At 39.9% G+C, this 7,696-nt stretch overlaps 1 long non-coding RNA gene across 1 annotated transcript; it reads right to left on the bottom strand.

Annotated features, from left to right (window-relative positions):
• Positions 1-354: 354 nt before the first annotated feature.
• LOC115832915 lies at positions 355-6,772 on the bottom strand. Its single transcript, XR_004028317.1, has 3 exons — positions 6,540-6,772; positions 5,243-5,297; positions 355-533 (listed from the first exon to the last, which is right to left on the bottom strand). It is a non-coding gene; the product is annotated as an uncharacterized LOC115832915 (long non-coding RNA).
• Between the last annotated feature and the right edge of the window lie 924 nt (positions 6,773-7,696).

Below are 7,696 nucleotides of genomic sequence, written 5' to 3'. Positions count from 1 at the left end.
TAATAAAAAAATTATAATTTTCCTTTTGCTTCAATATGTAAATCCTTTTTCCTTGCTCCAAATAGTATAGGTTATAAATCTGGTAAGACGTGTATACATAAGTGGGGGGTGCGCTTGTTTTCTAGGTTGAATTAGTTTATGTAACCATCTATATTTAGAGATTTTGGGGGCCTCCTAAAGAAGGAACATTCTAAGCAATCATTTTCTTGTAAATAATTTTCCAGGAGGCAAAACAAGATTTTGGCCTGTCCTGTACATAATAGATAAATTATGTTTTGATTAGAAGTTTTTATTTATTCATCAACTGGTTCTACCTCTGGAGTCATGACTTTTAAATATTATCCCTGTACTGAATGTTCTCAATATTCAAAGTAAAATTTAATGAGATACAACGTGTAAGTTTCTGGTTTGTAAGCTGTAGAGCAGTTATTCTCATTGTTTCTGACAGAACAGTCTTATTGCTCATGCCTTGTGTATTCCCATTTCACTCATTCTTTTGGATTTATATTCCTTTCAGTCTGTGTTCTTTTCTCCTGTCAAAGAAGCCAGGCAAAAACAAGCAGTGACTAATTTCATTTTAGTATAATTCTTACACCAAAAAGCATGAGAAACATTTAAATGAGGAGGGAAAAAAATCAACCTTGCTTTGACAACATAGGAAAGTGAATTTGAAAGTACATGGGGCTATGAAATCAGTAGTCATATTTTATTGTTCTCAGGTCCTCCAATCATTTTATTTCTCAGAACTAGGACTTAAAGAAAAACGTATCCAAGCAAGTGGTAAGTTGTCTTGCTGTCTAGCCTGTTGACCTCATGAAAATTGTGCATACAAAATTCAAATTGCAGAAAGTGTCCCAAATATTTGGATTCTATAACTATTAAGATGCCTTCCAACCCGAAATTCTGTGATTCTACAGTGGAACTGTGTCCTGAATTGTGGGTTCTTGGTCTCACTGACTTCAAGAATGAAGCCGTGGACCCTCACGGTGAGTGTTACAGCTCTTAAGGTGGCGCGCCTGGGGTTGTTCGTTCCTTCTGATGTTCAGATGTGTTCGGAGTTTCTTCCTTCTGGTGGGCTCGTGGTCTCGCTGGCTCAGGAGTGAAGCTGCAGACTTTCGTGGTGAGTGTTACAGCTCTTAAGGCAGAGCATCTGGCGTTGTTCGTTCCTCCCGGTGGGCTCGTCGTCTCGCTGGCTTCAGGAGTGAAGCTGCAGACCTTTGCGGTGAGTGTTACAGCTCATAAAAGCAGTGTGGACCCCAAGGGTGAGCAGTAGCCAGATTTATTGCAAAGAGCGAAAGAACAAAGCTTCCACAGTGTGGAAGGGGACCTGAGCAGGTTGCCACTGCTAGCTCGGGCAGCCTGCTTTTATTCTCTTGTCTGGCCCCATCCACGTCCTGCTGACTGGTAGAGCCTAGTGGTCTGTTTGGACAGGGCGCTGATTGGTGCATTTACAATCCCTGAGCTAGACACAAAGGTTCTCCACATTCCCACCAGATTAGTTAGATACAGAGTATGGACACAAAGGTTCTCCAAGGCCCCACTAGAGTAGCTAGATACAGAGTGTTGATTGGTGCATTCACAAACCCTGAGCTAGACACAGGGTGCTGATTGGTGTGTTTACAAACCTTGAGCTAGATACAGAGTGCTGATTGGTGCATTTACAATCCCTGAGCTAGACATAAAGGTTCTCCACATCTCCATCAGACTCAGGAGCCCAGCTGGCTTCACCCAGTGGATCCCGAACCGGAGCTGCAGGTGGAGCTGCCTGCCAGTCCCGCGCCGTGCACTCCCACTCCTCAGCCCTGGGGTGGTCCACGGGACTGGGCGCCGTGAAGCAGGGGGTGGCGCTCATCGGGGAGGCTCCGGCCGCACAGGAGCCCATGGAGGGGGTGGCAGGCTCAGGCATGGCGGGCTGCAGGTCCCGAGCCCTGCCCCGTGGTAAGGCAGCTAAGGCCCCGTGAGAAATCGAGCGCAGTGCCAGTGGGCTGGCACTGCTGGGGGACCCAGTACACCTTCTACAGCTGCTGGCCCAGGTGCTAAGCCCCTCATTGCCGGGGGCCGGCATGGCCGGCTGCTCCAAGTGCAGGCCCCGCCAAGCCCACGCCCACCCGGAACTCCAGCCGGCCGGCAAGCGCCGCGCGCAGCCCTGGTTCCCGCTCGCGCCTCTCCCTCCACACCTCCCTGCAAGCTGAGGGAGCCGGCTCTGGCCTTGGCCAGCCCAGAAAGGGGCTCCCACATGACAGCGGTGGGCTCAAGGGCTCCTTAAGTGCCGCCAAAGTGGGAGCCCAGGCAGAGGAGGCGCCGAGAGCGAGCGAGGGCTGTGAGGACTGCCAGCACGCTGTCACGTCTCAGAACCACTTGAATTTGATTTGAGGAAGGAGATATCTTTATGCCTTGTATGTCATGTATTAAGTTGATGGTAAGTAGTTGTTGTTTGACAAGGGGACATGTTGACCATGACTATGTCTGGAGCTATATTTGAAAGACCGAGTTTGTGCTGGGATTCCAAGTGTATCTGTTTTGGAATCAAGTTAAACAGTAGTGTGACTGTAGTTATATTAATTTACAGTGATTGTAGATTTATACCACAGATTCTCCTCCTAAAACATAGCCTGAGGAGGAAAACTTAGCTAAAATTAATAGCTTGGGAAATCGTCTATGGTTGTTGGCAGTTAAGGGGTAAAAGAGGCGAGGTGGAAAAGAAATCTCCTCTCATTGTTCCACCTCCATCACTTCTCACATCCAAACAATGACAAAGTCATGCTAATGCTTCCTAAACATTCCATAAATCTGGCTTTCCTTTTTATGCCTCATCTCTACAATTACTGTTCCAGTTCAGTCTCTTATCCACCTCGCCCCGGACTCTGCACTGTCTATATAAGTTCTCATTTCTTTTTCTTTGCGTATGTTACTTTCTTTGCCTAGAATATTTCCTTCTTTCTAATTACCTCATCCTGTGTCTGATTAATTCCTTTAATCTTTTAAGTCTCAATTCAGGACATTCCTCTGAGACTTAGTGTCAGCTCTTTTGCAAAAGACTCTCTATGTCCCTTAGGAAGTTTGGGGGCCCCCTTTCTGTTCAATATCATGGGAATAGCATGCTCACTGCACTACCTTGCTTTCCACCCTTCTGGAGAAGAGGGGATCTATCTTAGTTATCTCTGTGTTCTCTGAACGTAACAAAGTACTTGCTCCCTAATAGTTGCTCCATAAAATATTTCTTGAGGGCCTGAAGCTTGCTGTGAATTTCCACTCTATAGTATCACTAGAGTCAGCTGTTCTTCCACAAATATTTCTTATCTAAGTTGCATTATCATTCATCTCTATACTGTTATCTAGCCATATCATCTCTCTACTTTCATTACCTTTTCATAATTTTCAAGGAACATTCAGGGTGAATTTACAACTCTGATTTACCCCTTATAATACCCATGGATCTGGCCTTTGCCTATTTCCCTTTCCAGCCTCCTCATTCTTCACTCTTCCACATGCATCTCTGACACAGATAAATAGAACTACTTGTGCTTTCTCATAAGAAACATGTGTTTCAAGCTTTTATGACTGCACATACAATTTCTCTTTTGCCTAAAACACCTTCCTTCCAACGCCTCCTTCCTTCATCTAAATGCTGTCCCTTTCTTGAATTATTAACTCTCTTGGGAAAGACTTCCCAGAGCTACTTCCACTCACATCACCTCCCCAAATCTTAGCTACTGCTCTCTTGTGTATTCTTATTGCACCCTGTGCTTTTTCTATGAAATGCCTATTACACTTCTATTACACTTCACCAACCTTGTCAGTTTCTGTTTCTATTTCTTCTATGTAAGTATAAGCTCCTCAAGAGAAGAGACTGTGTCTGCTTGGATCTGTGTTTTTGGCACTCAGTACAGTATTTAGCATATACTATAAGCTCAATTGCAAAGGAGAGAATAGGAACAGAGAAAAAGAGAAGGAGAAGAAGAGAGAGGAAATGGCAGTAGGCATGTACTAATTTCCAGATATTTGAAATCATTCCAAATAGTGAATTTTTTTAAATAAACAAGAATCTCAGTAGCTGACTGACTACTGTTCTCTCTGTTTCTGTAATACTTTAAAAAATAAAAATTAGTTTTATAATCAAAATATATTTGATCGTCACAAATGAGTAAAAAATTTTGACATTTCTGTCATTAAAGCTCCTAGAAGTTCATGAAGCTAGGAAGTAAGAAAACCAGAATGTGAATCCATCTGATTTACACAAATTGGGATTATCTGATAGCATAAGTAGGACTGGCTACGTAATTTGTGGGGCCCAGTGAAAAATGAAAATGTGAGTTGCTTTATTCAAAATTATTAAGAATTTTAAGACAGCAATAGCAAAGCATTAACAAGTTTAGAAACCTCCTAAGTGCAGGGCTGTGTGCAATGGCAGAGGTCATACACTAGTGCAGCTGGCTTGACATGCCTTTCCATAGTTCTAAGGTGCTCTTCTGTTGAGTGCTAGGAATGTCGCTGGCAGCACATTTGCCAAAAGCAAACATTTTCTTGTTGGATTAGGCATCTGCCTTGTTGGACTAAAGAGCGAACGTATTAACAGTTAAGGACCAAGCACAATGTGGTATAAATATTTTGATTATCCCATGAATCCTCACAATAACCCAGCACATTCACTATCCCTTCTGTCTAAGCCACCTTTCTTTCAAAATCTTCTTCACCCAGGTGAGTCCTATGCCTCTCTTAAAGTATCAACTACCCTGGGAAAGACTTCTTCAAGCCCATTCTTCTGCCTGGTCTAAATCATTGCCCTCCTATATATTGCACCCTCTTCTGCTCTAGTGAGTCAGTCGTGTTGATTTCACTCTGTTTATGTAAGAGTAAATTGAGGCTAGGAGAGTAACATAGCTAGGAAATAAATATTGTTGGCTTCTAGCTCCTTTCACGACTAACTAAACCTTCTTTTATGCTACTCTAACCTGCTGGAGGTCACTTGTCCACTTAGTGTTCAGCATTAGGCATCCTTGCCATCTTACCTTTTATGCCCCTAGAAGAAACACACTGAAGGCTGATGGAATGATAGCTATTTTCTAGGTAGAAAATAACACACCATCACACATATGTATCTGACCTGGGCTTTGTGATCTGGTGAAGGTATATGACCCAGTGTATCTGAGCGTAAGTAGGCATCATTATCTCTCCAGATTTGGGAGCAAAAAGATGAGCTTAGAACACTCGTCTATCTCATTTATCTAAGAATAATACTTACCAAGCTTTCGCATGAATCTGAAAAGGAAGGCCAATGTTCCACACTTTCTGGGAAGCTAGAAGACAATATTTGCATTACTTACAAGACTTGATTTGCTGAAACGCTAAGTGCTCTTTTTTCTTTACTTTTTTAAAGTGGCGAATAATAATTGTACGTATTTGTGGGGTTCATAAGGATGCTTTCGTACGTTAGTGTCATATTGGAACTGTTTCAATGGCAAAATAGGCATTTTACTATGATATAATTTTTAAAAAGCTTGACTACAATTTAAATGTAAAAAATACATATTAAGATGTAATGTATGGGTCTCTACCTTTAAAAATTAGGATTAATATAGAGAAGATCGGGGTAGAGATTAGTACTTGGCGTGTAACAGAAGATATGTGAAAGGCAAAACAGCTTCTTGAAATGTGTTAACTGTGGAGCCATCATCACGTGAACAGTTTTCATTGTTTAATTGGCTTAATTAATTGAAAATGAGGTAATTGATTTTTAGAAGGTGTTTAAAAAGTGTGGTTAAGGATGGAAATTTTATAAAATGAATTCATAAATCTTTGATAATCCTTAAACAGAATAAGGAAGTGTTGGTTTCAGTGAATTTCCCATTAATCCTGTAAGCCCACATGAGGTTAAAACAATGAGACCGTTGTTTGTAACCAGATGTTAATTCTCCATAAACGGTAGTGTGGTTCATAGTAATACAGAATCTAATGTGGAATTAATTTTAAAAATCAAAAAAAATCAATTACCTGAGTATATTGGGAGGAAACCTCAATAAAACGAAGGAGATTCTACATGGGTGGTCCAGGGAATCTCACTAGTTGTGAAATAGCCTGTCTCTAGAGGTTTTTCAGCACTTATCTCCATTGTGACTACAGGAGGAGCGTTTACATCTTGACTATAAAGATATGTGTGCAGCTGAGACTGACACATCTAATAAAGGACTGTTGCGCTGCATCTGCCAAGGTCTCTTGGCAAGGGCTTTGGATCCAAATACTAAGATTTCCTAATATTTCCTGAATGGTTACTCTTTCAGAAGCATAGCAATATTATCGCCTATCCTTCCAATTCAACCACTTAGCTTCTCCTTCAGTATGAGTGTAATGGGGGTCATACTTTGAAAAATTTAACTATGCATTCTTCTTTAGCTTTCCAAGCAAATATCATTTGTTATAGTTGTCCCAAGAATTTATGAAACCTGGAGAAGATTAAAGTATGTTATTGCAAATGGAATGATGTAATAGCTTCTGACATGGAAAATACGATTTTTAAAATTTCTTATTTCATTTCAGTGTACCGAGAACACTGGTGGATGAAGACAAAGGAAAGATGTTACTAATCCAGCCAAAAATGTGTGTCCTTATTTCTCCTTCCTTGGGCTGCTGCTTGAAGACCTAAAAAAGAGTAAACAAATGAGAGTAAATGAGGCCAGAATTGGGTTTTTAGGCCCACTTCTTACTTGAAGCTCTGAGCTTTGCAAGCTACTCCTTACATGACCTTATGAGATAAACGTTATTCTTATTTTTACACCGGAGGCAAGTGGAGATGAGTAATTTATTCAAGATTACACAGATGGCACAGAACCTGGATTTGAACCCAGGACAGTTTGATTAACCACTCTTAATCACAATACCATATTGCTTCTCTGTGCTGCAGTGGGGAACACAGAGTTGCTAAAATTTTTAAAACTTAATTAAAATTACAAAAAAATGAAAGTCCATAAATTTTCACACTTTTATATTTATGAAATAAGTGAATTTCTGATCATATTTTTTTTTAGCTGGTGTGATACCAAGGTATAGCATTTGCAATTCTGGTTTAGTAATTTATTAAAATCTATTAAAATTGTGTGTAGTAGAATCAAAAATTTTAAAATGTAACTTGGACTTCTGTCTATCATGCTAAAAAACAATTTGAAACATACTTTTGCTCAGTTGCATCTAAGCTAAAAGTATTTTTTTCTTATGTGACTCTCTTGAATAGGTTTGTAATTATTGATGATTGTTAATGATGATAAAATTTCTGGTCTTGATTTATCAAGTACCATAAACATTCACAATAGATTTGTAATTTCCTCAGAGTTTCAGAAATTAAATTAATTGCCACTATAAAAATGATTTTTGAAACTCTTCTGGGTAGGATACTTTGTTTATATTCTAGCCATTTCCTGAGGAATGGTGTAAATATTTCATAAATGTTTTGGGAACCGGACTTTTTATGCCCAGTCTCACTATCCAACACATAAATTATCTCTTTCATCTAGATATTATTTTTTACTTTTAGGTACTTAGCTCTTTATTTACATGTTTTAAAGTATATTATTTCACAGTAGTTTATTTGAACTAAATGAGATATTTCTGACATCAACTTTTAAAACTTGATGGTTTCTGTTGGATTTTTTATTTTTGTAGACTTGCTGTCTCTAGTTCAAGGCTTGCTTTTGCTTGTAAATCT

The sequence above is a fragment of the Nomascus leucogenys genome, chromosome 23, assembly GCF_006542625.1.
Source record: "Nomascus leucogenys isolate Asia chromosome 23, Asia_NLE_v1, whole genome shotgun sequence".
Taxonomy (NCBI): Eukaryota; Metazoa; Chordata; class Mammalia; order Primates; family Hylobatidae; genus Nomascus; species Nomascus leucogenys.
This window is presented reverse-complemented; position numbering and strand designations above follow the sequence as displayed.